At 31.9% G+C, this 22,891-nt stretch overlaps 1 pseudogene; it reads right to left on the bottom strand.

Moving 5' to 3' along the window:
* The window catches only part of LOC149577239 (putative LRR receptor-like serine/threonine-protein kinase At1g67720), a 155,782-nt pseudogene that overhangs the window by 91,952 nt on the left and 40,939 nt on the right, over window positions 1-22,891 (bottom strand).

The raw sequence follows: 22,891 nt of genomic DNA on the forward strand, positions 1-22,891 counted from the left end.
ATACAACTTCACCTCTATTTACAATTTGACCTTTTTGCAAGTGAAATATGACAATATACAAAATTTCCAATCACATTTTCACTTAAAAAAGAACGCCAGATATACCTTTGCTACAATATCTTCTTCAAATTCTTTGCTATCAGATTCTTCAAAACTGCAAACTCCTGTGCAAAAAAAGGATGAGATGTACTAAGTAATTTTTGATGGGAAATATTTAAACAAATCAACTATCAAAAAAAAATTTATGAAATTCAGTTGCTCTATTATGTACTGAAGACTTGGCAAGATGTTCCCAAGTCTATCTATAGAATGCCTATCTACATGGTTGTTTGCAAATAGTCTAGTATGGTGCCACTTTTGAACAACAAAAAATGTCATTGGGGCTGGTAATTTGGCTCAAGATATGCACAAGCCTGTTGACACCATAGAAATTTTAGTTCGTATAGCATTCAACTATCTTCTTTAACAAAATCCAAAGAGAATACAAACAAACTAATGAGCCATGTCTATCTCAATTGAATAGCAAGTACTATAGTGAGTATTAGGAAACTGACCTTGCGAATAGCATCTAGTTCATAAAGTATTAGGAAAGTGACCTTGCTGATTAGTTTAACATAGATTGGTGAACAGAAAATTCATAATAAAAATTTGATTTTTTTCCACACTTGTTCAAACCATATAATGAGACAAAAAATGAATTGTATATGAGTCACTCCAAATCCTTAGCTTTTAATACGCTTCATAGATGAGATTGCATTATATGTTTTGAACAAGATGTGGAAAAAAATCAAACAACATAGATATAAGCATTCTCACACCATGAGTGAAGCAACAATTGCATAAAGCTTTATTGCAAAAAAATTGTCAATATTATTTACATTGTACATACTTGTTTATATAATGCTTCAATTCCTAAACTAAGAAACTATAGCTAATGTTCTAACCATGCATAAAAATAAAATTATAGTGCAGATGTATGAAATTATATGCATAACTACTCCTATACTAGTTTATAACTACTGTGGAAGCACAACACTGCAATCACAATACCAAATCCAACTCTATAACTTAATCCCAATCCCACTACCCACCATCGACTCTCCATTATATCTTTGCTACTACCAACTATAGTCTTATTCCATTATGCTTGATGCTCTCTACAACCTGAACCACAACCCAGTGTCATATTTTCAAGTGGAAACCCAGGAAGGTTGGGGTTTCCTAAAAAGGAGGAAGCCTCAAATGTTGCGAATTGTTTTGCCTATGGTATTAATCCTAATAACATGTTGCTTAAAAGATTCAATACTTTGAGGAAGTTTAGATTTGAAAATTTGAAAAGAATTTTTCCTGACAACTTGGTTTTTGAAAGATCTAGAGACTCTAAATGAGCCATGTTTGCTAAGGATTCAGGAATTGAACCACATAGCTAATTATTTGAGAAGTTGAGAGAAATTAAACCTTGGAGGACTCCCAATGTTGGAGGAATATTGCCTGAGAGGTTGTTATGTGAGAGATCCATGAACTTGTCTACATAGATTATCTTCTCGTATGTTTGAACCCTTCCTTTTATCCAAATTGTTACTTCATCCTCGAACTTTGATTCATAAGGAGAGTCCAGATTTAGATCAGTGAAATAAGAGAAGGTAAGTCATCCATCAATAATTTGAGATTGATTTACCATAGCATATAGATTACTTAGATCTTGAGGGATACTTTTTGATAAACAATTACTCAATAAATCTAGAATTTGGAGATTCTGCAACCTCATAAGTCGGGATGGAATTTTACCTTCAAAATTATTAGAGGTTAAGCTCAAAATTTTCAAATCTTTCAGCTTTTCAATCCAAACAGGAATTTTACCTTCAAATTTATTATTTCCCAAATCAAATATTTTGAGACCTGTGCAATTTGAAAGGGATGAAGGAATATTACCTTGAAACCTATTGCCATTGAGATTTAGTGCATGAAGAGTTGTGAGATTTCCCAACTCCTCTGGAATCAAACCTTCCAAATCATTGTGAAAAAATTTTAAAACCACTTATTGAGAACACAACTTGATACTTGCAGGGATCTTGCCCATCAACTTGTTATTTGACAAGTCCAAAATACCCACTCTATCTGAATTTGTGCAAGTAGAACTTGGAATTTCTCTGGAGAGGTTATTTCTTGACAATGATAGAAAGATCAATGCCCAAATATCTGATGGAGGTCTAATGTTTGGAATCAAGCCATTAAACATATTATCTGATAGATCTAATAGGAATGAAACAAAATCCAAAGTAGGAAGTGTGCCATACAATCTATTCCCTTGCAAATCCATCACAGAAAATAGATGGGATATCTGCCAGGATAGAGAACCTTCCAGATTGTTATCTAAAAGAATGAGCGTATCAAGATTAGGAAGATCCCACAACCACAAAGGAATATTTCCCACAATTTTGTTACTTGAAAGATCTAGTTCCTTCAATTGATATTGTTGGGACAAAAATGCAGGGAAAGCACCTTCTATATTGCAAGACCTTAATGCCAAGTACTCCAAATGGTCAAATTGTGGAATCCAACTTGCAGATATAGTAATAGATAACTAATTTTTAGAAAGTTCCAATCCTCATAAGCGAGTTAGATTTTTGAGCATCTGAAATGAAATGTTGCCTCTTAATCTGTTGGAAGCAAGCACCAACACTTTTAAATTGGCCATCTTCAAAAGAGAATCTAGAATTGTTCCTGACAGCTAGTTATTGCCCAGATACAACTCACTTAATGTTGAAAGCTCACATAGAGAGGGTGGAATCTGGCTAGTCAGATGATTATGGCTGAGTAACAATACTCTTAAACTTGCCAGCGTTGAATTGGAGTCTAGGATTCTTCCTGACAACTGGTTGTTATTGAGGTCTAGATGTGCAAGGGATAAAAGGGTGTCAAAAGAGGATGGCATAGTTCCCTCCAAATTATTATGGGACAGATCCATGGTCTCAAGTTTTGAATAGTTTACAGCAGAGTGGGAAACTCTGCACTTAAATTGCAGCCAGAAAGAGATAGAGCAACAAGTGAGTTGGAATGGCCTAAAACAAAAGAAAGGTTTCCCTTCAAGTCATTATTACCACTAAGGTCAAGATTTCTCAATTTTGAATGAGGCATGAAATTGGAAGGGATGGAGCCATTTAGATTAATGTAGTTGAGATCAAGTGAAACCAATGAAGACGCATTCTCAATCCAAGAGGGTAGTTCAGATGGGAATGAATTCCATGATAAATGCAGAAGGGACAAAGAGATCAGATTTGATAGATCTAGAATATTACCTGACAGCCTACAACTAGATAGTTGAATTTGGGTGAGATTTTGAAGATTGCTAAGGGCCTCACCCTAGCGCTCCAAGCCCATTGTTAGGTTCACTTCATTCATTCCCAAGAATTCAAGGCTTCTCAGACCTCTGACCCATACATCAAACTTAACACCCTTAAATTCCCAATTATGTGAAAGATCCAAATGACACAAGCTTGACATATTTCCCAGCACTAGAGGAACCTAACTGCCAAATCCAACATTTGACAAGCTAAGAAATGAAAGCCTCTGCAGTTTTGAGAACTGTGGAGGAATAGAAATACCTTGAAAGTAATTATAGCTGAAATCCAAGTGATATAGGTGCTGCAGATCAAACACCGATGGATGAATTTCACCACTCAACTGATTTCTTAGATCAAGGGTAATCACATGTGATGTATGATAATCACAGCCAACGCCCTCCCACTCGCAACAATTCAATCCACGCCAAGAGAATAACTGACTCGAAGAAAGATAAAGGCCACCCTTGAAATCTAACAGAGAACTTCTCTCATCTTGGATACATGTTGTTGCAATTGACATATTAAGTTATGGAGTTGGATTTGGTATTGTGAAATTTGTAGTGTTGTGCTTCCACATTTCTAAAAATTATAGTACAGATGTATGAAATTATATGCATAACTACTCCTATACTAGTTTATAACTCCTATATTGTGATTGTTTAACTCCATCACCCAAGAGGATGCCAAACAAGATTAAGTTTTACCAGAGATGTCAAAAAATTACATTCAAAAAAATCTAATTTATAGAAATAACTGCAAGAAGTAAAGCACATTTGAAAGATAAAAATAGACAACTTATGTATATAAATCCCGGAATCGTTATGATTCAAAATATTAGTTGACTTATAATGAATAATTATGGAAGGTTTTGTTTTCACTGCAGTCAAAATCCATTAACAAAATGGGTGAAGGTAAGGTAAGGATATACCAAACTTGTAGTGTAACATGGTTCCACATTTATAAGACACAACAAAAATTGGTTCCACATTTATATGACACTTTTGAAATATTAAAAATATATAAGTAGTTCACCATAGTTTTTAACTCTCAAAATATTAAAGAAATGATATTCTATGATGCCAATGTTTTTCCTAAATGCTAGACAAACTACATTAGAGATGTATAGTATTTCATATACTACTACTCAAGAGTTCTAATCATTTCAAATTGTAATAGAATAATTACTATTTATTAAATGTGCATTTATCTCACATGGCCTTTACCTTATTGTTTACTTGTTGTAATGCTTATTTCTAGATCATGTACAAATGTGTTATGAGTTTTGGAAGATATTACCTTATCTCATAGACATCCTTGGTATCAAGACTAGCTTAGTTGTATATATGAAAAGCATATTTTCGACATTTACATTTAAAAGGATACTTCTACATTTTCCATTATCTACTCACTAAAACACAAAACACTAATTATGAGCCATAAGTTTCCATCAATAAAATACAGATGTATTGATAAGACATAGATCAATGCAAAATTAAAGAAGAAAAGCTTGGTGAGATAAGGCCACATAATAGAAGGAAAGAAGTATAGGAGAAAATTGTTAAATAGGCACACTAAATTGCTCGTGGAGAACATTAAAATAAAGTCAATGAATTGAACTTCTATGATGCCCCCAATCCAGCCGGTCAATGCACCACTATAAGTGATAAACGTGGCATTTTTAATTACCCTTAGAAATACCCATAACTAGTTGAAAAAGCTAAAAATTTTGCATCTCAAATGCAACTAGAAATTTTTTGCTAACACTATTTTGTAACCCTACGAATAACATGCAATTAGCAAAAGCACCAAACTTCCGTTAAGTTTCAAGCAAATTCCATTTAATGTAGAAGAAAAGAAATCTCAAACCAGTCAGCATATTAGTTTCTTGATTTCCACTAGTTCTGGAGGGCCTATAAGTAAATGAGAGGGAAATTCCCTTAGTGATGTAACGTAAACAATTATTGTTCTTGGCTCTCAGTTGAAGAGGTTTTAGTACAAGGCTCACACTCCCATACCAAGTAACAAAGATGATTGGTGTTCTTCACTACCAATTAAGAATATCCCAATCTAAGGTTTGCGCTCTCATATCAAGTAACAAAAACAATTATGGTTCTTGGTTCTTATCAAAGAGGTTTTTCAAGCTAGGTCGCAGGCTTCCATACCAAGTAGCGAAAATAATTATTGTCCTTGTCACTCAATTGAAAAGGTTTCAGTTTAAGGCTCTTGCTCCCATACAGACTAGAACAAAGACAATTATTGGTCTTAGCTTACAATTGAAGAAGCTCTAATCTAAGACTCATGCTCTCATATCAAACAATAAAAAAATATTATTATTCTTGATTATTTCTCCAAGAAATATTAATCTAGAACTCATACTCTTATATCCAATAAAAAATATATATCATTCTCAACTATCAATCCAAAAAGTTTCACTCTGAGAATTCTACTTCCATATCAAATAACAAATATAATCACTATGTTGCTCCCAATATAAAAAGTTCCAATCTAAAGCTCATGATCCTATATAAAATATTATTAAACAAGCTAAGATTTCTTCAATCCATAATAACTTCTCCAAATACAGAATATTATTCATCAGTTTTACCAATAACCAAAGTAATTGGTAGAAAAAATGTCACAGGCTACAGATTCAAACCATTAGAGTGTCTAAAAGAAATTGCATTGTATAGCTGACACAAAACATGAGCCAAATTGTTGCATGAAGCTTAAAATAGTGAAATAGTTGAAGTCAATGAAGTCAATCATAACATAGGTTCAAAAAATCTAAATGTTTTAGGTAGAACTTTCTCAGCACACTGAATTAAGATTTGAATTGTTAGTTTTTCAGCTCCCCAAAAGTAGGATGCCATAGCGAAAAAATTGCCTTGTCAGGACAGCGTAAATGTATATCTCACCAAGCTACTTTTTGCATGAAATCAAAGATTATCTTGGTTAATTTCTTTGTTCAATTTAATGGGCTCAATATAACTTCAATCTCTTTTCATAAGTACTATCCTTTTTAGTTGTTATATGGTACATAGTATTACGGTTGTTTGAAAGTTTTTTAAATGCACATTCAAAGCCCTTCTAACAAACAGTTTGATGGACCAGAAGTTCCACAAGATGAATAAAACACATGTCTGTAGAAGACCAGGATGCATTAAGCAGTCAAAACTGAAAAAGTAGCACAAGATTAATGAATGGAGTGCTCAAACCACTAATTTTGGAGAAAATTTCACCAACATGGAGTCCCCAAGAATATTCTTATGAAACCCCTTATGGTGTGGTTGAATTGACACCACATGGCGGAGAAGGGAACACTTTCTACTATTGAATATAGGAGGATAATAAATCATGTAAATCATGTACCAACTAACAATACATAAACAAGGGCTTGAATGCGAAAAAAGTCACGATCCAACCCTTGATCATGCATGAGGAGTTGAGTGCTTGGAAGAGGGGATGAAGGTATTCATGGTGAATCTATGTGGAGTCTAGACAAGATAGAGGGCGACAAAACTAGACTATGGGAGTTACCACCAAAAAAATGCACCAACAAAAAATGACGCAGATCACAGAGTGCCTATAGCCCATGTTGATCTTCCTTGCCATCTAGACACATAGCTGCAGCCAAAAGATTGATTTGTAGCAAGAGTATCATAATTCAAAGTCCCATAGAAGGTTAAAACGCTCCCTTCCTCAATTGAATTTAAGTCATACAATTCAAGAGTTTCACATTCTTCACTACTAAGTGGTGAGCGTTTGGAAAAATTACTCCCATCCTCATCTGAAGAATCCTTCTCTGATCTCTTTGAACACATGTATCTAACAATCAGTACTCCAAATGTACACACATTTATGAGAAAAAAAAGTTAAACATGAGAGTCCTATTAAGGGTTTGAAAGCCTGCAAGGCTTTTAATAACAAGTTTCTATGTTTGGCCTCAGGTATATATGGGAAGTAATCAGCGGTTAATCCTACACCTCAAACACAAGGATTTCATACATAATTAGCCAGAAAAAAACCTTATCAACTAAAATTTTATATATTACAACCCTACACAATGCCGTGGTAAAGAAAACCATATAGCGCTAAACTCTTACCTGTTACAATGGTCCCTACACAATGCCGAGTCCTCTCTTCTGGAAGCCACCCTTGAAAATCTATGTCCTCCTGCGAGAAAAATGCTAGAAGTGAAGGAGTTGAAGTGGTGGGTCAAAGGAGGTCAACCACTAGCACATCAAGAAGCATTCCAATGATTGCCATACAATTCTATGCCTAAAATTATATGACAATCGTGAACCATCAAAAGCCCGCCCTTATGTTCTGTTCTCCAAACTTGCAGCAACCCTCACGCCAAATGAAATGTGTTATATTTTTTCCCTTTTTTGTTTTGTTTCATGTTGTGGTCTGTGTCACAATTCTGACAAAAATAATTTGTCGCAATTGCGACAAACACGAGCATGTTATTAAAAAAAAAAAAATTGCTTTATAACTCGACCAACCAACCCATTTAAAATACTTGGTCACAATTTTTGGTTGCAATTTAGGGTAAAATGCACTAGTGTTGGTGGTTTTTCCCATATTGGGTTTCCACAATAAATATGGTGTATCATGTGTTCATGTTATTTCTTTTATGCTTGCATGTTAATCACTGTGAATGTTTAAGATCTGGGTATGTGCAGGATCATGGTCAACCAAACTATGCTCTTAAGTGGCAATACAAAATTAGAAAATCAGGATTATGTCAACTTGACATGCAATTTTCTACTTGTTATTAACTTTATATCAAAAAGTTGAGAGAAAAAAATCTCTAGGAAATTGAATCTAGTTTATAAATTACTAGGACTTATCTCAAAAAAATAAAAATTGATTGGTCAAAATTTTGAATTTTAATGCAATATTACAAAAAATTTAGAACAAAAATAAGAAGTGGACATATGTTTGACCACCTTAATCAAAATCAAATGATAATATTTTTTAATAATATTCTAGATATAAGTAATGGACTCATACCTAGATGTGACACATATTTTTGGGTATTTTTATTCTAAATAAATAATAAATAACTAATTTTTGATTTTAGTATTTTTGGAATAAAAAAATCTCGTGTCTAACTACCTTAACTAATTCAAAACTTTATAGAATTCAATTTTTCCTTTTTTTCCCTTATAGTAGAAGAAACATAGAATGTGATGCATCTTTTAGATTTAAAAAATGTTGTACCATTTGAAAGTTATAGTAGTTTTTCAAGTAGTGTGTCAGTTAGCACTTTATATGTAACTCCATTATAAAATAAGTAATAATTACTCAGTAATCTCATAATTTGACAAACCTTACAATTATGGAAAGATAAGAACATTCTTAAGAAACTCTTTTCATTTCATCAAATTTTGGTGAAAAAAAAGTCGTCAGCTACATATTTGAGGTAAAAATCACATAAAAACAAGCGAAAAACACATTTTTAGGATGTTTTTAACGTTGATCATATAGGTTTGGTATCAAAAGATATAGTAGACCTTATAAAGATATTAATTTTTTTCATTTTGTAGTAGGTTGGGTGGGAAAAAAATTGGAATAGATTTTGAAATGGTTGAGACATTTTAGAACTATAGATTTTTTCAGATCGCCACTTTTTGGTACACCATGATCCCGCACATACCCATCTATTAAAGTATAACATATACTGCATTTACCGAGTTACAATATTTTAAGTATGTTTACTGAGTGATAGCAGTAAATAGTTTTACTAGCCATCTAAGAGGTCTATAGAATTTTTTTTTTGGTAACTAATTCACCCCCCCCAACCTAGTTACTTCATCCATATTTCCAACAGGAACAAGTATCTACTACTGACAATACTCCTCTACAATTAACTATGTCCAAGTATAACTCTCAGCCATCTCTGATTTTGTAGGATCTAATGCACTTGTAATAAACTCTATAATAACATACAAATCTTCATTTTCATACCACACATCACTAACAAGATCCTCATTGAAATATTAATTGTTCTCTGTCAAATCCATCAAAAATTCAGCATCTCATAATTCAAAATAATTTACCTCTTCCATACCTTCATCTTTATTTGTTTCTTTCATTTCTTCAACAAGGCATGTAACCACTTCAATTTTTTGACCTCCAACAAAGGAATTTTACTCTTCCTCTAGTGTTGAAATCTTCAAATCATCTTCATCTACTTTGGATTCACAAGTTTTTTTGTCTTCATGCTCTTAATTTTTTTTTTATTGTATGTGTGACACTCCACTAAGTGTTTTTTCTTTCTAAATCCAAATAATTATCAGCATCTCCTTCTGGATGAAGAAAACATCTCTTTTGCAACTCATTTTATATTTCATTCATTTTCTTAGATTCAAATACAACAATATTTCTTCGTGCATTCTTTTTCTATATCTCTCAATTTTAGGAATCCTTAGAATCCATCCAATCACAAAGGTTGTCTTTTTCTTTATCTTCTCCATAATCATATCTTCATAAGAAAAGCTTTGTGCAATGCAAGCACCTTATGCAAACTACCTCACAATCAATGATTTTTCTTCACACAGTTAAAATCACAATCCTCGTGCAAACTCCATCATAGTCAGTGGTTTATCTACATACTCAAGAACTTCTTCTTGATGAACTTCACCCAACCCAAGGTCCTAGTGCAAACTGCCTCACATTCGGTGATCTATCCACACACTTAGGAACTCCTACTTTAATACTACTTCATCAAGGGCCACACCACCCTTACCAACTCATAATTGTAAACATGATAACAATGAGACAAAGAGAAGAAAAAATTCTTCAAAAATCATGCTTTTATTATACTTAAAAATCCTTACAAATTATCCAAAAGAAGAATATAATTGTTTACAAAAGAAGCTTACAAATTCTTCAAATGACAGAACTTGCAAATAAGAGCTTCCAAGATAAGAGTTTCCACAATAATAGTTTACAACGAAATAATTTGAATACAAAGAGATTCACCAAGAAGAAATTCCCAACTAAGATCTTTCACTTCTAGATATTGCTTACAAATTCTTAGATACCTTGCTTATATAGGCACTTACCACCTAAGGTATTACAAACACAACCAATTTGGGTTAACAGGTAAATTTAACTACCTTACAGCAAAAATTAAATTCTCACTCAATGACAACTAAGCACCACCATGTGCTCCAATTAGAAAATTACATTGCCTTTGTGGATCACAACAAATATTAGATGCATGATTTAAGGAACTTTCCACAAACTTCTAAAATGCCACCTGCACACCTTGATAAATGAAATAAAACCTTTTTAATATTTTTTCTTTGTACACTACCTATGCACCTTGATAAATGAAATGCCTTTTTCTCCTCTCTTTTTTTTCCTAATATTTTTTAATTTCTATGTCCTCCACTTTTTAAAATTGATTCTATCATGCCCCCTTTAATTTTTTGTGATGCTTGATGCTCCTACATTAAGATGTTTCTACTATGAGGTGTCCCTAGCAGTGAAAAGATCAAGAGAAATGAAAATATAACATGCAAGAGAACAAAAGGAATCTATTAACTCTCAAGTCAATATGATCATATGGTAATATATAAGTATCATATCAAGTATGAGATGTCATCATCCCCAAAGGAAGTATAACTAAAATACAATGGAAGAAATACATGTAAGATTTACGAAGAAGAGTCTTCTTGGACCATCATCATAGAGACCAGAAAGAGTCAGTGCTTCAATATAAAAAAATCCAAGCAAACAACGCATGGATACAAGTAAGAACATTAGTACATATCCAACATAGCATAGAATGTCAAATAGAACAAGTAAGATACAAATAGAAGAATTTCATGATGTGGTGATTTCTCTATCACCTTGAGTTCAAGGAGCAATAAGGATGGGTTAAAGAAATATGAACATACATTTAGCAAACACAATACAAGGGAAACACATAAAAACAAGGAAACACACAAAAAGCTACTATGTTAGATCACTCACTTCAAGCATGTTACCCTCCTCCCCCTTTCTTGATCAATAGTAATAAGAAAAGGTGGAAAATGTGAAAGAGAATCTATGTCCAACACAGTAGGAAATATAGCTTAATCTAAAGAAGCACTCTTAGGAGAGTCATTATGCTCAAGTGTAGATGTAAGTGTGAGATGCATTGAAAGCATGTTAGATAAATCAACATCAATATTAATAATCTTATTCTCATCATCTAAAGTACCCTCCTCATCTAAATTAATAGTAATAGAATCCAAAACATGAATATGAATAGCATTATCCTCTTCAATAGACATGGGTTGGTGAGAAGCATTCATATAGGCTTTAGCATGACCTTGATGGTTCTTTCAATGTTCATGATAATGTCAGTTATACTTAGTTTTATTAGGAATTTGTTGAGAAGATGAATGAGGATCAAAAACCATATATTCCTTACCTTTTGATTACACAAGAGGAGGAACAATAGAATGCTAAGATGTAGGAGAAGGACCCATGGTAGGAGGGTTCATACTAGCCAAAGGAACCACACTAGGAGGATTAGGAGATGTAAGAGGTGGTTGATTATTAGAAATAGAAAAATCAGAAGGAATAGGTATTGGGGTTATAGGAGAAAGTCAACAACGCATACTTAACTCAAAAAAAAACTTGATACATGAAAAACATATAGTTTGGAAGAGTAGGAGGAGGAGTAGGAATAGAAGGCCAAAACAATAAAGAGTATCACAATATTGAGGTCTAAAAGGATGATAAAGACAATGATTGGTCTTCTTAGTCTCCACATCATAAGGATATTCAATGCATTGATGGATAGGACAATCAATAGCCTGTAGGGAAATAAACCAAGGTAAACCAAGCTTCACTTGAAACTAATCAGAAGCAGGAATGCAAAAAAAGTAATAGTCACCATTTTACCACATAGCTCAATAGGAAAAAATGGAAACTTATGGAGGATACAAGAAACCATTACAAGATTGAATCCAAGTATCAGTTGAGTCATAGAAGTTACATTGTTTCCCTTTATTATAAAGATTTTTTTCAGTGGTGATGTTAACCATAGAAGTAGGATCAAGAAGATGTCAAATAACTGAGAGGTGGGGGTGTTAATCAGTTATGTCCAGTTATCATATAGTAAATTCAAACTATTTCAGTACCATCAAAACATCACAAACTTTAACAACAATCACTCAATGTAACCATTCAAATTATCATTAACTTTTATTCCAAAATTTTAATTTACTACTCTTTGCATTACTGAGTATTAGTAAATTACTTTCTAATTATCCACTAGAAACTTAGTTATTACCAAGATGCAGTAAACCATAAAATATTTGAAACAACTTGTAACACAAATAACATTCACACATTTAACACCATGATTTTAACAATGAAACCATGTGAAAGGAAAAACCACCTAGAACCGGCAACCCAAAAATATTCACTCTTTTTAAATGAGGTCTTCTAGTAACCAACCTTGTTAAAGGTTACATAAATAGTGTTGATGTGATTGTATTAGAGGATTTCAGCAAAAGATCATCTAGTCCTTATCACTCCTTTTTCCTGACTAAAGAGTGGCCTAATTTAAAGGACTTACAAACACCACTAATTGATGTTAACATATTCGATTTCATAGACTTGTTAAAATCCATTTGGTACTTATAATGTTTTCTACTACAATGGCTAAAGTTAACAATAGAAATGATACGCTTCAAATATAAAGTACCTTTTCTTTTTCAGATCTCTCTTCCTTTCTCTTTCTTTTGTTTGATCTCTCTCTTGGATCTCCTTTCATTCTGTACTTTTGGCTGGTTTATTAAACACCTTCCCTTTATCCAACTTTTTTTGGTTCATGTGGCTAAACTATCTTCTTTCACCTTCTTCAACTTCACATTCACAACAACTTAACACTCTAATCTATGGTCAACAATTAAATCAGGTTTAAACTAGCAGCCTAAAAATCTCTTAATCACCTCCTTAAATAGTCATTTCCAAGCCTCCATATTTTTCATCTCTTTTTTCTTAATCATAGCTATAAATCTTAGGTTCATACAAAATTTCTAGATTCAAGACTTCATACAATGTATTTAGACACTCAATAAATATAACTCTCATAGAACTTTGTTTTTAACTTTAGGGGTTCACTTCTTAGGGGCTTAATTCTCACTGATCTTTTAGGAGTGCTACCCAACTTTAGGTTAGTAAGATATCTACTAGTAGAGTTAACGTTACTAAAAAGATGTTGGTATAAAACATACATAAGACCTTAATGGCAGGGAGACCTATCACCTTTTGTATTACAATTATTAAGAGAAAAAAGTAAGTGAAATAAAATAGTAATATTTTCACCATGGAAGTTGTGGTTGAGAATAAAAAATTTATAGCCATGATACCTATTATAGTGACCCTATAAAGTAAAATAATTCATAATATATCAAATATATAAGGATATGGAGGGGAAAAGGAGGATCTAGAGTACTCAATATTAGAAGAAAAAACTACCAATATTTCTTCCTTCTCAATGATTTTTTTCTTGTATTATTTGTAATTCCTAGCCCTCCTTCTCTCATCAGGGTCATCATTACACTCCATACTAGTGCCTTCAACAATGAGTTCTAGTATCACCACAAACTTGATACTACTAATGAAGACCCATCCATTCTTTCAAGAATTAAAAAACTTGAGGGAAAAGGTACTATTAAAAATCTTTTCAAGGTCATAATGTAGTTAGAAAGCCTAGAATTCCAAATTCTAAAGGGGTCCTAAAACCCTTTTTCACTAGGATATAATGATAATAAGCATTGAGGCACAACTTAGACAAAATGGTAAATAAAATTATCATATACTAGCACCTTGACAAAAGCCAAAAAAGAACTGCCTACATCAAGAAACAAAAACAATCCTAGAAAACAACACAAAAATGGAAAAAAGAAAAACCAACACAAAGGCTTAGCTAGACAAGGTTATTGAGGTACTCCACAACTTTAAGCCTAAGGTTCTCTATGGTGTTAACAAACTTGTTTAGGTTGAGCATCTCCTTATTAGAAATCTACTCCTTCATGTCATCAAAGCACAAACTTGTGTCACCTTTTTATAAAGAAAAAGGATCCCAAAACACAAAATGTTTGATATTAATGATATAAAAATGGTATTTGTGTTTATAATTTGAAGATGATGTAAATTGATGAAATGTGTAAAACTAGATGGATTTAATTCCTATAAACTTTTTTATTTTTTTGAATAAGAATTTATTCATTTAAAAAAAAAATTTAGTCATTTTTTAAACTGCAAAGGATATAGAGTGTAGTTCTTGTCAAATAATTATGTGCAGATTATCTTTTTTTCTCTAATTATATGTTACCTGCCTTTTTGTACTTCAGGGTCAGCTTCCTGTCTTTTTGGCTACCATCAATTACTTCAAAAACATGTATAGCTAGGGCACATAACAAGAAATATTTGTTTTGGATGTATATTTTCTTTTTTTATAAGAACTCAAGATCAACCTTATCAGAAACCAATAGTTTTTTCCTCCCATCAAAACATTCCTATCAAATGTACACCTATTTGAAAAAAATTACATATTCTTGAAGAGGACTCTCTCCTTTCAGGATAAACATACATTATTTAAATATTTTTTAATATGACTTACTATTAATCTAAAGAGATTTCCACAATCCATAATTTAGATCAATGCAGTTTCTAGGATTGATTGTGTTTGGTATTTTTCCATCAATATTTTGAATCACACTCAGTGGTCCATCATGAAACTTCTCATGCTGATGATGGATCACTGAATGTGATTCAAAATGTTGATCCAAAAAAACCAAACACAAGCAATCATAGAAATGACATCGATCTATGATTTACTATATTTTTCATTTTTTGAGGTAGCATCTTTTCGTATGTTCAAATAACTACTTATAATATTTTGAAATTATAACATATTATAATTAATCAAAACACTATGAAATTTATAAAATTGTGATATTGACCATGAGATATATAAAAGGGTATTTTTAGTTTTAGAAAGAAGGTTGAGTTTTTATAGAGAAATGAGATTTGACCAAAACAAGTTTAGAGGTCCTCAAAAGGTGACACAGATATGTGATTTTACCCCATGGTATACTACACCTTGGTAGGCTGTTACAAAGAGTTGCATGCAATAAAAATATAGAAACATGTTGTCATATAAAAAGCACAGTTATTCAACATATTATGACTTAGGATCCTATTATACAAGATTAGTTACAATATTATAATTTTATATTACAAAAAACCCTTATATATAAATGAAGGGTTCTTAGGATGAGTTTGAACAATAGAATCTTCATTTTATTCTAGAACTTGGGTAAAAGAATCAAATCTTGGTCTACCATAGAGAGTTTACACATGGAATATACTAGAAGTCACTCAATCCTCATTCAAAGTGCACAATTATAACCTTGAACAACAATTTTAGAATGCTCAAAAAAGATAACCAATTTTTCTAATGTAACAAATTCACACAAAAATAGAAAGCCGATTTTGGAACATGGTACTTATATTTCAAATGGTAAAAACCCAGAAAAGATTCAATTTTACATATAAAGATAAAAGAAAGAATTCATGGAAGTTACAACATGGAGTTAAGAGGAAAACCATTGTCAAATCTAAACAAAATATAGAATATTTAATTACTTAATAATATATTCATCTTCACCAATAAGGATATTTTACAACTAATTGTTTAAGGGAAAATTGTTTCCTAAGAAAAGTAGAGAGAGAGAGAGAGAGAGAGAGAGAGAGAGAGAGAGAGAGAGAGAGAGAGCACAATTTGTAGACAATCCCAATAGTCTAATGTATTGTTGCAGCATAGAATCAATGAATATGAGAAGAAAATAGACTCCTACATTACATGAGTAGCTATTAGAATGATAAGAGATAGAAGTGAAGCTATTCATAGACAATAAGATTTATGAACCTAAATAGTTACATACCCATGTAGTAGTCTTCAAAGAGAAGTCATCAAAGATTTTTTTAAAATATTCTTAAGATAAAGATGAAACTTGTTTTCATTATGTTCACACACAATAGAAGACTTCCATTTTGTTCCAAAAACAACGACAAAGTTCCAAAATGCCAAAATGAATGAATTGTTTTAGTTTAGGGCTTTCAAAAGTATTTTATGATATCATGTGCACTTGGATTTATTGCATTATTATATGCAATGTCTCTCACCTTAAAAATTATAATTTAAGCATGTTAGGATGCTACCTTTATTTTAATATTTTTGATGTTTAATATAAAAAAGTTATCTACATTATACTTTAAATAATATTTATTAATTTATAAGTTCTATAACATAGATAAATATATTATCCAAGGTAATATTAATTTACATTATATTGTTTAAAATTAATAAATGTTATTTTAATTAAAACTTGGATTTTTTTTTTCATTTTATAATAAAGATTAAATTTAGAGGTAGTTTAAAAAATGATTGTAATAAATTTACATGGTGAAGAGGAGTTTTCATCCAAGAAAAAAATTCATGTATAACTAGAGGATATTTTACATAATGTGGGAATCTTTCTCTAGTAGGACTTAGAGTTCTTTTCTTAGTCTGTGAAGATTGATTGGAGTACATCTTGAGTTCATTTTCCAGTTTGATGGCTTGGGCACTTTAAATTTTTCTATGTATACATGCATATTAGAAGGGTTCTTTTCTTCTCTCAGTTTCATGGGTCATCCAAGGGATTTTTGTTTATCCTAGAGTAGTTTGAGACTAATGTCAATTCTAGATGAATTGGGAAGCCTTTTGGATCAATTGGCTTGGTATTTCATGTAGTTCAACTCTTATGTTATAGGGATTTATCCTTTTATCTAACCCACTTATATTTGAATGATTTTGAGGCAGCTAGAGAGAATTGGACATTCGTTTGGAATTTCGCATCAATTACACTTGGGTTGAGAGTTTTGAGATGGTCAACTGCATATTTCTAGCATTTCATCCCCTTCCTTTGTTTCTTTCATCATCTATCTAACCCTTGATGAAAACTTGCCTTTATATTGTATTTTTCACCTCATTATTAAGGGTTCTCTCTTTTGGCCTAATTTTTGCACATTCCAAATTCTAGTAAATTATATTGGACACGCTACATTCAAAGATTGATTCCTTCTCCATTATTTTTCTATTTTTAACACCATTTTCTATAGTAACCAATAATATTCTAAATAAATAATATTCTTATATGACAGCTGAATTTTTTATAGAACTTAGAGATTGCTAGACGTTTTTTTCTAAAACTATAAATATGACACTCAAATTCATCAAAATTTATTATAAGAAAGTATAATATATTATTGAATAATGTAAATATATATGTATGATATATCTTTTATTTGATAATATATAAGCTTTTTATTTTTATATGTTGTGAATCTCTTTTATAATAATTTATAATATTATTAAGATAGAATAAAGCATGTTATGAATTTAACAACTTGCTTAATTAATTTGATACATTGTATAATAAAATATATGATTTAGAAATCTATTGTAAATTTGTGACTTTACAAATATTGCAAAAAAATCAAAGTAATTTAATTCATTTAAAATAATATTTATATATTGTTAAATATTTAGATTTTTTTAAATATATGTAAATTATTTTTAAATTAAAAGTATAAATTTGCCAATCAATTTTTTTAATAAAATGTATAATGAAAAGCATTAAAATGATAATGATCGAACTATTGTAAAAATATTCATGTTAGAGATAAGGGTGACCTCAAAGGCCTGCTAGGGAGCGTCTACTTTCATGTGATATGCTTCTCTTTGACCTTCGAAATGATAAAAGTAACATAAAGATGATTAAAAATAACATTCTATCATTTTTAATGTATTGTCTTTGACAACGGTGACAATTAGAGTCATTGACTTTTCTCATCACGTCCTCTTGCGAACGAAAGTATTAAATAAGGGAGTGGTGATCAATGTAGAAGATGATAGGTTTAAGACAATAATCTGCATTGAATGCGAAAAGCAAAGGAAGGATAGCCAAAGGAATACTGAACCATATCCATCCAACTTGGAGAAATTAACCAGATGAGATCACGTGAAGATTTTATGTTCGTAGAATCTACCGATGTCACGAGGAGTCATTTATCCCTTATATAACTCTCTCACTGACGTCAGAAGGAGTCATGATAATGGCTCTTTTAACAATTATAAAGAAATGTCATTTCAAGTGGCTATTTTAGTGTTTTGATAGACTTGTCAAATATTCAAGGATAAACATGGGCAACTTGTATGCACCCTGTTAATTAGTCTAAAGATATAAGCTAAAGCCTCCCATTTTAAGCTAAAGCTAAACCTGAAATTAATCCTGTCTGATAGTACTTGTTTGCATTCTCAACATTACTTGTTTGCATTCTCAACATGCTGCCAAAAACAAAAAAACGCAGGCTCTGGAATTATTTCACCAGTCAAAGTCGCAACTACCAAATTATTTCGCCTTTAACAGCTAATTGATTTAGTGGTAGATGCTTTTTGAGGCATAAATTAAAAATAATATGAGCATTTTAGATAAAAGGGAGAAGAAACAATTGAAGAGGACTTTGAGATTTATTAGAAATTATAAGTGCACTGATTAGCATTAATCATGAACTCGATAAAACAGAAGGCTGTTTTTGAGTCAAGCGCACGAGCATATTGAACTGGGTATATCATGGCCTTCCGTAGTTGCAATGATGAACGCCATTGTTTGTTTTATTAATCACCATAGCCTGATATTGCTTTGAGAATGAGCAACTGAATGGAAGCACTCGTTTGCGTTTTAATTCTCATCGTATCGTGGGGTGCATACTTTTGTTACGCTGAATCAGGTGCCATTCTAATTTTTCTATAATTTCGTCTCTTATCTGTATTTCTACTGCTTAGGTAATTTTAGTCGACTCTTTTGATCAGGATTTCTGAGCCACGATTGTGGTGGAAGTGGAAATCGCACAGATCCCAACACCGGTATTACCTGGACTCTCGATGACAAGTTCATCCACGCCGGTTACAGAAAACACCGTATTGATCCAAACGGCCTTGAATTTTACCAGCAAAGCTTACGTGTGTTCCCCAAGCCTCTCAACAAATCTTGTTAAAACTTGCTCATTACCCCTAACGTGCCTTTCTTATTAAGATTATACTTAGTGGGAATGGATTACACTAATAAAATTCCAGATTTCAAGTACTTCATCGATGGAATACAAAAATAGATAGATAAATGTTGCGGTCAATAATCATAGTTTGATAGCTAAATTTGTATATGGTATTCATAAGCATATTCTTGAAGTCCAAATAGTTAAGTAGATGTTTAAAAATCTATATAATATATGTTGACATATGTTCCAAAGAATCTTAAATATTACACACTAACGAAGAAATTAAGCTTGGAAAAGTAAAGTCAAATTTTGACTATTTAACACTTTTACTTTAGGAATGAAGCATTAGTGTGTGATGTTTAAATTGTTCACTCCATCGAGAAAACCAACTCTTCAAAGTGAAACCCCACAAATGAGTGATACACGAGATCTTCCTCCACCTCTGGTCATGCAAACAGCGGTGTCCACAGCGAACATGACTTTAGATTTTGTGTTTGCATTGGCCCTAGGGAAAAACTTACTGTAATTGTATTTTGCAGAGATCATGAATTTGTCTGGGTCAAGAATTTTTGACATAGCCATTAATGATGAGCGAAAAATAGTATCCGACCTTGGTCTTGTCAGAAACAATTCTGCTATTGAAGTACCGTTCATGGACACGGCAATTTCCCTGATGACGAAAAGAACCCTGATTCACTTACCTTTTATCACCTTATTAATAAATTGATCTTCTGTCAAGAGTGCATCACAAGAACTTGGTGTCTTTACTGGGTTACTGCAATGAGTCTAGGGAGCTCATGCTTGCTTACGAGTACATGCCTGGAGGCTCCCTCAAGGATTACATCTATGGTAAATAAGGTCTTATGTTATTTATTTTTTCTAGTGCTAATATTCATTGTTCTGTTGTAAATATTACATTCTAATGACTATGACTGATTCTTAAGTTAAAAGTACTGAATTATAGTGACTTGCTCATTTTAAAATTTCAAAGTACCTACCTTTGATAAATCCCCAGTGCTTGGAACACTCAAGTATCCTAACCTATCCTCTATCCATAATCATGCTAAAGTCAAGATGGGTACTTGAATTTCTATTTGAATTTTGATTTTGAATATTACTTTGGGTTATGCTACTATGGTAATTGTTCAATAATTTTGGTTAGTGTTTTTGCTCCTTCATCCCAAAAACTTGTCTCAACATTTTGACGACCTAAGGTACCCCAATACGTATGTTATACTAGATAAGTGTTAAATGATTAAAATTGACATACATTTTAAATCTTGATTTTTTCTTAAAAATAGTAGATTAATTACTAAGCATAATTCATTTGTGTCCAACATCCTACTCCAGGTCCAAATGCATTGCCAAACTAGATTGGAAAACCAGGCAAAAAATAGCATTGGATGCTGCATATGGTAACGATTATCAACTATGTTCCATTGCTTGACATGTAAAATTGAATTAAAGCATCTCTTTAGTACCCATAAAGTTGACTTTTGACTTTTGAAATTGTTATGGGTGGTTCACCCGAATCGAACTCTATCAAGCAATTTTTCAAAGGGCTAGAATACCTCCACATGGGTTGCACCCCAAAAATAATTCACAAGGATGTAAAGATAGAAAACATTCTTCTAGATGCAAATCTAAATGGTAAACTGGCTAATTTTGGTCTTTCAAGAGTTATGATAGACAGAGAGGAATCCCATGTAACAACCATTGTAAAAGGAACTATGGGATACTTGGATCCAGAGTAATTATAAATGTTCACTTAGCTTTTGTTCTTTTCTTTTCATGTGCACTACAAGCTAGTTTGATGATTCTTATGAGTATGATATTATGTTTCTATTTGTTTCATAGATATTTCAGTACTCAGATGCTCACAGAAAAAAGTGATTTGTATAGTTTTGGAGCAATCTTATTGGAAATCATATGCGGTAGAAAACCCATCGATGGAAAACTTTCTAAAGAGGAAATTAATCTTGTTAGATAGGTAAGAAGTGATTTGGATATTCATATATTACACTTACATATCATTCATTTACTCTAGTAGTAAAAATAATTAGTTTATGGTTGAGAAGGTTACACCATATGTTCACGTAGAAGAGGATATATCTATCAAAATATCAAATATAGTGGAAAAGAGGTTGCAGTCACATGATTATAACATAAAATATGTCATTCATGTGGCGGAACTAGGGATTAGATGCAGTGAAGCCGATTCGTTGGCTAGGCCAACAGTAAGTGATATTGTAGCTAAGATCAAAGTGGCTATGAGATACAAGAAGGAGAACAATGTAGGTGATGTTTTTGACGTGTCAGAGTTTAGCAAGGACTATGTTGATCAAATGGGTAGCCAAGTGTCTACTTCTTACTCAAGTGGATCGAAGGAGATAGCCTCCAGTGAGAATAGTTCCAACTTTCCTGGCTAAAGAAGATCATTCAAAAGCTATATGTATATGTATAAAAATGCAATTTATGAATACATAAACATCTCACGATGTTGAAAAATGATTAAATCATCCAACCATCACAAATTTTCATTTAAAAAATTATCACACTTTTTATATAAATAAACTTTGAAGTTTTTTATTTTTTATTTTTTATTTTTTCTATTATCTCATGTATTAATTTAGTTTTGTAAATTGTACATTTTTAAAATGTTGTCTTATATTTTGCACTAATTTTGTGTGATACTTTTTCTTATCTCAACTTCAGTTTTTAGCACTCTTATGTTGTTTTGCTTGATTCTTATACTCTTCCACCTCTTTCGAGTTGTCATTTTATTTGAACTATCTGCACAAACTTAGATGTGTCAGGTCTAGCTTGCCAAAGCTAATTTATTACTTGAGAAAAAACTACTATTGCATTATATTCAAAACCAACAATCCCCACTATTAGATCCTAAATGACCTTCAAGTTTGACCTCTAAGGCAAGACTATAATTTTTTTTTGTATTCAAACAACCCATTGTAGAATTTCAAAATATTCAAATTGTCCTTGTAGTTATGAGTTGAAAGTGGTTTTATTCTTATTATTTTTATTGCCTAAATATCTTCATTTTATATCTTATTTAGATTATTTCATTTATTATCCATAAAGTATAGTCAAGCTCTCTTAGAATCACACTTTTATTTGGCAAGTGTATGATATGGATTTCCTAGGTGCATGCAAAGAAACAAGCCAAAAGTTCAAAATTGAACATGACCAAAATAATATAAATTATATATAATAATGATATAAAAGAAAGTGAAAAAATAAGAAATGAGATATGAAGAGGAACTTGGTACTAAAATATGGTACTAACCACATAAAATAGAAATGTTGGGTACTAGTGTCTTTAATGTTGTCCTAATGTGTGATGTTGTGCAAAAAATAGAATAAGGAGTTTAATAGGTTTATGTCTCTAAAATATCTAGAATGTGTTT

This window comes from Cupressus sempervirens, chromosome 1 (genome assembly GCF_028749045.1).
Source record: "Cupressus sempervirens isolate cs-2001-9-10 chromosome 1, ASM2874904v1, whole genome shotgun sequence".
NCBI lineage: Eukaryota > Viridiplantae > Streptophyta > Pinopsida > Cupressales > Cupressaceae > Cupressus > Cupressus sempervirens.